The sequence below is a fragment of the Amblyomma mixtum genome, chromosome 4 (assembly GCF_055824585.1).
Source record: "Amblyomma mixtum isolate Tamu chromosome 4, ASM5582458v1, whole genome shotgun sequence".
Lineage (NCBI taxonomy): Eukaryota > Metazoa > Arthropoda > Arachnida > Ixodida > Ixodidae > Amblyomma > Amblyomma mixtum.
The window spans coordinates 31,177,427-31,183,636 of record NC_143015.1 but is presented as its reverse complement, the minus strand read 5'-3'; the positions used below and the strand labels follow the sequence as shown (position 1 = coordinate 31,183,636).

Here is a 6,210-nt window from a genome sequence, read left to right as displayed (position 1 = left end):
GTAGCTTACGACGGAGCAAACTTGCGAAAATATCAAATTTAAGTGCAGGCTCACTAAGCTCGTGCTTAATATTGAGCTTTCCGGAAGTTTGTTTCATCCCAAAACGCAGGAGCACAGAAAAACCGGCCATCGCGCACGCCAGCTAAAAATTTGGCCAGCTGTATCTCAAGGGACAGGAAGCCAAGCCCACGTGTCTTGAAAAATAAAGAAACAGCTGTTCAACAGGTGGTTATTAATATAGCACATGCTTTTTGCAGAAAAGGCCAACAACTAATACGGATAGAAGCGTAGACAAAATATTTCTTTTTTAACTTCTCTTGCTTCCCCGTTCCGAAGAGAAATAACGGGAGGAATATGGGCGAAGACAGCTAAGAGCAAAACATTCAGACGTTATGGAAACACCTGCGACTGGAATGCGAGGGTGGCTGGAAGGCAATAAAATTGTTCGGGAAGGATTTAAGACATGAAAAACAAAGCAATACTCGTAAGAATTTTTTATTCAATTCATTAGAAATGCAAAAGCGAAGAATAAAGAGAGCGATGAATTTTTATGGTGGTAGGACAGCTATGACCGATGCACCTATCAGTTGCCGCCTGTGTCTTGGCCAATCCCCCGCAGTGGGTACGCGCCATTATCTAGAGGACAACAACAACAACAACAACTATGACCGAAGAACGCCATGGCGTGAGGTGTGGTCATCTATACAAGGTTGGGGCAAATACCAATTTCCCAAGCATTTCTTCCCTGATGAGCTGTCACCAGGACAGGGGAAAGCTTGTAGCCATTCGTTTACTTGTGGCACCCGGCGGCACTAGACATTGAACTCGGAACATGCCACATACGAGGCAAATGCGAAAATCACTAAGGCTCTGCTGTGGTCAGAAGCCAGCAATCAGCGCGGCTACGTGGTAAGGTGGACGGAGGAGATAAGAAGTTCGCGGGGATACGGTGGCCGCAACTGGCAAAGGACGGGCTAATTGGAGAGACATGGGAGAGGTCTCTGCCCTGCAGTGGCCGTAGTCAGGCTGATGATGATGATGAAGTGGTAATAGGCAAGGGTTGTAAAAAACAGACAAGCCCGATAAGAAAACACCAGTGAATCCTTGTCGCTCTAGCTACGCTCACTGACGGCAACGCTTCAAAAACTCTCGCACTTAACGCCAAGTCTTGTGCCAGCAGCAGCCTGCCTGTATCCGCACACTTTCCACTATCGTTTGATCATTTGCCCATTACGGTTTTCGTCGCCCTGTGATATTTTCACTCTAGCCTGGAATTAATTCATTCGCAACAAGGGGTCGTCGGTTGTTTGTTTCCTGCAATCTATCTCCTGCTCATGTTTATTTCTTCTTGATTTTCATTTCAGCTGCGTGTTTAATTACCACTCATACGGTTTTCTTTCTAACGTCTACGCAATCATCTTTCTTAAATTAGGCAGTAAACCAACCTGCATAGAAATGTGCCAATTTAACTGCCTTTGCAACTAAACTTCCTTTTTTTAATGGTATTCGCTCTCCTAGGCATAAGAAGACTCGGAACTTAAAAATTGCTTGTAATAATGATCCTGCCCAAGATTCGGGGCCCTCTAATGCGAATGCTTTAATGAAAGCAAATTGAGATAAGAAGCAATAAAAACAGACTTTTCGGTCTATGAGATTAACTTCTTTTGTTTACTTAAATGAAGGATGGATGTCTATCCGTACGATAAAATGATGGTGAATATAAGAACCGGTAAAAAAAACCTCAGGGAACACCAGGAATACATTAATCACAAATATTTGACGCAAAATGCGCACTTTTTATGCCCTGGTTTAGAGATCACTAGCTCATAGAGCATCAGGATGGCAGGGAAGGTACAGAAATCTTTAACGCAATAGAGAACACAGCCTAAGCGTGTCCGAGTTTTCGCAGTGCAGCGCTGCCGAAGTTTATTTATTTATTTATTTCATTACCCTCAGGGCCAGAGGGCATTACAGAGGGGAGTGGATTACACACGAAAGTGAAACAAAAAATTCAGCTGTAAATACACTTAATAATTACACATAAATGAAGCTCACAGAAAAAAAACGAATAAACAGGTTACGTCAAAACAAGTAAAAAATTAGCAGCGCATATCGCAGAATGAAAAGAGCACCAAAAAGCAACAGCATACAATAAAAACAAACTACAAGAGAAATCACGTTCAAAAGGCAGTAACATGCGCGCATTTAAAACAAGTGGAACAACCGTAAAAAGAAAAAAAAGATGACAGTGTTGAGGATTCTCGAGTTTATGACAGCAACAGGTTGTTTAAAGCAGATTTAAACATAGAATTATCAGAAATTTTGAGGATAGATCCGGGAAGGTGATTCCAGCTTACTGACGTACTTGGGATGAATGAATTGTGATAATGGTTGGTTTGGCATGAAGGAATACCAACCTTATGACGATGGCCAATGCGGCGTGAAATGTAAAAGGGTGGTATCATCATTTTATTCTTAAGAATGGGATTATCGTAATAAATTTTATGGAACAGGCAAAGACGGCATATTTTCCTACGTTGTGACAGCAGGGGTAGTGACAAGCTTGTTTTCATAGTCGTGACGCTGGAGTTGCGATGATAATTTGAAAGAATGAAACGAGCCGCCCGGTTCTGGACGGATTCCAGTTGATAGATGAGCATCTCTCGAGTGGGGTCCCAAACAGATGCAGCATATTCCAGTTTAGTACGAACTAACGATTTATAAAGAAGTAATTTTACAGAACTCTGAGCAAGATAAAAATTTCGGCGTAAGTAGCCCAGCATGCGATTAGCGTTGTTAGTTATGTAATCTACATGCGTGTTCCAAGAAAGATTAGAAGAAATAAATACGCCTAGATATTTGTAACAAGACACAGATTCGATGCTGCTGTTATTAAGATGATACGTGGGCAGCGAAGTATTACAACGAGAAACACGCATGTGCTTGCATTTTAGGGTTTAGTTGCATGCACCAGGTGTTAGCCCAGTCAAGGACATGATCGATGTCAGACTGAAGAAGAGTTACATCAGCGTATATGACACAGTCAAGAGTTAATTTCGCGGTATATGACACAGTCATCTGCAAAAAGATTAATTGATGAACACATTAGGAAAAGCAAAGGCCCCAACACAGAGCCTTGTGGTACGCCTGATTCAACTGGCGAAGTGAAGGAGCAATTGTTATTTACTGTGACAAATTGTGAACGATCAGTAAGAAAAGAATGCAACCATGCAAGAATGTTAGTATCAAGGTTAAGTTTGCTTAGTTTGAAAAAAAGCAGTTGATGTGAAACCTTGTCAAAGCCTTTGGAAAAATCTAGGAATATACAATCGACAATGAAACCCGAGTCAAGGATTGAATTCAGATCATGCGTAAACGATAAGAGTTGTGTTTCACAGGAAAATGACTTACGAAATCCATGCTGATAATCTGTAAAAAAGGCATTTGACTGTAGGAATGATGCCAGGTGAGAGTAAATTACATGCTCCATGATTTTGCATGGAATGCTCGTTAGAGAAATGGGTCTGTAATTAAGCGGTGAATGTTTATCTCCAGACTTGTGCAAGGGAACACCTTCCCGACCTTCCAGTCGCCAGGAATGCAGGCTGTGTCAAGAGATTGCTGGAAAAGATGAGAAAGAATTATAGCGCTGTATACTTTAGTCCTGATCAGAAACTTTGAATTGATGTTATCAACCCCACATGATGAAGAAATTTTTTGTTTTTCTATCATTTTGTCCACGCCAGCAATATCAAAGATAATACATTGACAAAAAGTCAGCATCGGGATATGTGTGTGGTAAAGAACAAACATTTTTTGAAAAAGCAGAGACAAAAACAGAGTTTAGAACATTCGCGCACTCATCAGGCCGGATAAGTGCGTCGGCTGAGTCCTTAAGGGCGATAGCAGTATCGTCTCTTTTGTTAACGATGTTCCAAAATTGCCTAGGGTTACTAATTAAAAGAGATGGTAATGTAGTATTGAAAAATGAATCCTTGGCGAGCTTGAGTGCTTTTTTGTATTCGGTAGCTGCGGCCTGATAATCATTCGAACGATCTTGAGAACCGGTTAGTTTTGCCTTTCGGAAGATACGTTTTTTCTTGTTGCTGAGCCTTTTCAACGTTTGACTGTACCATGGTGATTGCCGGTTAGATGCGATAACTATGCGCGGAACATATTTATCGATGAGCGATGAAACTTTTTCTGCAAACAAATTCCAGTTGGCATCCACGGAGCGGTCATGAAAGCTGGGTAAGTAATCGTCTAAAAAAACAGACAGTTCACAGTTAACGGCATCAAAATCAGCATTTTTGTAGTCCCGGATATATTTCTTGTAGTTGCTCTGGTGAGGCACGGTGTAGGTTAAAGAAAAATGAAGCAGTAAGTTATCACTTAACCCTTGTAGATACGATATGGGCTGGAAAAGATCAGGTGAAATGGTGAGCACTAAATCTAAGATGTAAGAAGTAGCAGACGTAATTCGAGTTGCCTGCATTACAAGCTGCGACAAGTTGAAATCACTGCACAAATTCAAAAATTTGTCAGCTTCACTAGAAAAAGGATTACAATAGGAACGCACATTAGACCACACAACATTGGGAAAATTAAAGTCTCCTAGTAAAATGAAAGGATTATTCGGGTACCGCAGTGTAACCATATGAATGACGTCATGAAGGTCGTCAGAAAAGGTGGGTGAACAGGACGGAGGACGATAGCAAACATCTACTATTAATTTCCTGGAGCACGTGCGAACTTCAACTACCACAAGTTCTAAGGCGTTTGTGAAGTGAATAGGAAATGACAGAAAAGTATCAGAGACGGCTATAAGTACGCCTCCGCCGCACCTAGAGCCCCTATCGCGCCGATAAATGTTGTAGCGTTTTTTGCAGTCGAACAATTCACTGCTATCAACCGTCGCAGAGAACCAAGTTTCAGTAAGACATATTATGTCGGCGTCACAAGCATCGATAGCAGAGCAAAGATCATCGCGTTTTGGAAGTATGCTTCGAATATTTGTGAATAAGAACGAAAGTGGGTTACTGACCGGTAACTTTAATTCACTGCCCCTCGCGTAGCGTTAATAAGTGGTCGATGGGGAAGCATTAGACTGTTCCTGGACGGAATCGGAGCATTCAGCCGGGGGCGTGAAGGTGTTAGGAATTTCATCCACACAATCATCAGAAGGATTGTAGGTGTAACACTTTTTACCTATGTACAACTTGTTGAAGCGAGGTTTGAAGGTTAAGGGTTGAGATTTGCCAAATTGTAGCAGTTTTTTCCTAGCAAGACGTGTAGCAGGAAAATAGTCGTCACTGACCGCATTTTTTTCATCTTTCAACTTGGAACTATTGAGGAGCACTTGCTGTTTTACCTTTGAAGATGAGAATTTGGCAATAATTGGTCTGCACTTATTCGACGTATACCTGCCGAGCCGGTGGGCTCTCTCGATCAAAATTTCTGACGGTGGGATTTTCAAACAGGATGAAAGGACATTGACCAATTTTTCTTCCGACTGGGCCCAGGATTCTGATTCGGTGTCGGCTAGGCCGAAGAATAGAAGATTGTCTCGCCGTTGCCTGTCTTCCAGCTCAGCCTGCTTACAGTGCAGCACATTGTTTTCACCTATAAGCTGGTCAATCTACTGGCGAAGACGCTCCACCTCTTTCGCGACACTGTCAAAGACGCCAGTTTTGTGCTCAACCTCCGTCAGTCTGTCGTCTATCTCGCATAGATTTTCCTTGAATTCCTCCTGGGTTTCTTTAAGTTCACGAACTGACTGAATTAAAATCCATCTGATTCTTTGCCATTTTTTCAGTTCGAGTGTTGATAGTTTGTAGCATGGCAAACATATCGTCAATTTCCTGGGACGGCAAAACGGGCAAGGGGTCCTGCACCTGGGCTTTCTTGTTAGGCCCAGCGTTGAGCTCCACATCCCCGGACAACATTAGAAGTTGAGTTGTAACATCAAGACAATCACAAAACAAAGAAAGCAAAACTCCCGGGCGTGGGAACAGCATCAGGCACACATTATTCGATTTCTTAGCGTACATAGAGGTAACAGGACAAACCTGGACGAGGAAGCGGAGTGGATTAGTAAGCCTCATCGCTGTGCTGTTCTCACGCCCACTAAGGGCGCCGGGGTTCCTCCAGCTCTTCATATAGGCAGCAGAAGATGATGTTGCCGTCGATCCGGATCCTTGGTGTTGTTGA

The 6,210-nt window shown here is 42.5% G+C and overlaps 1 pseudogene; it reads right to left on the bottom strand.

Moving 5' to 3' along the window:
- Positions 1-5,077: 5,077 nt before the first annotated feature.
- LOC149346070 (uncharacterized) lies at positions 5,078-5,945 on the bottom strand (annotated as a pseudogene).
- Positions 5,946-6,210: the final 265 nt, after the last annotated feature.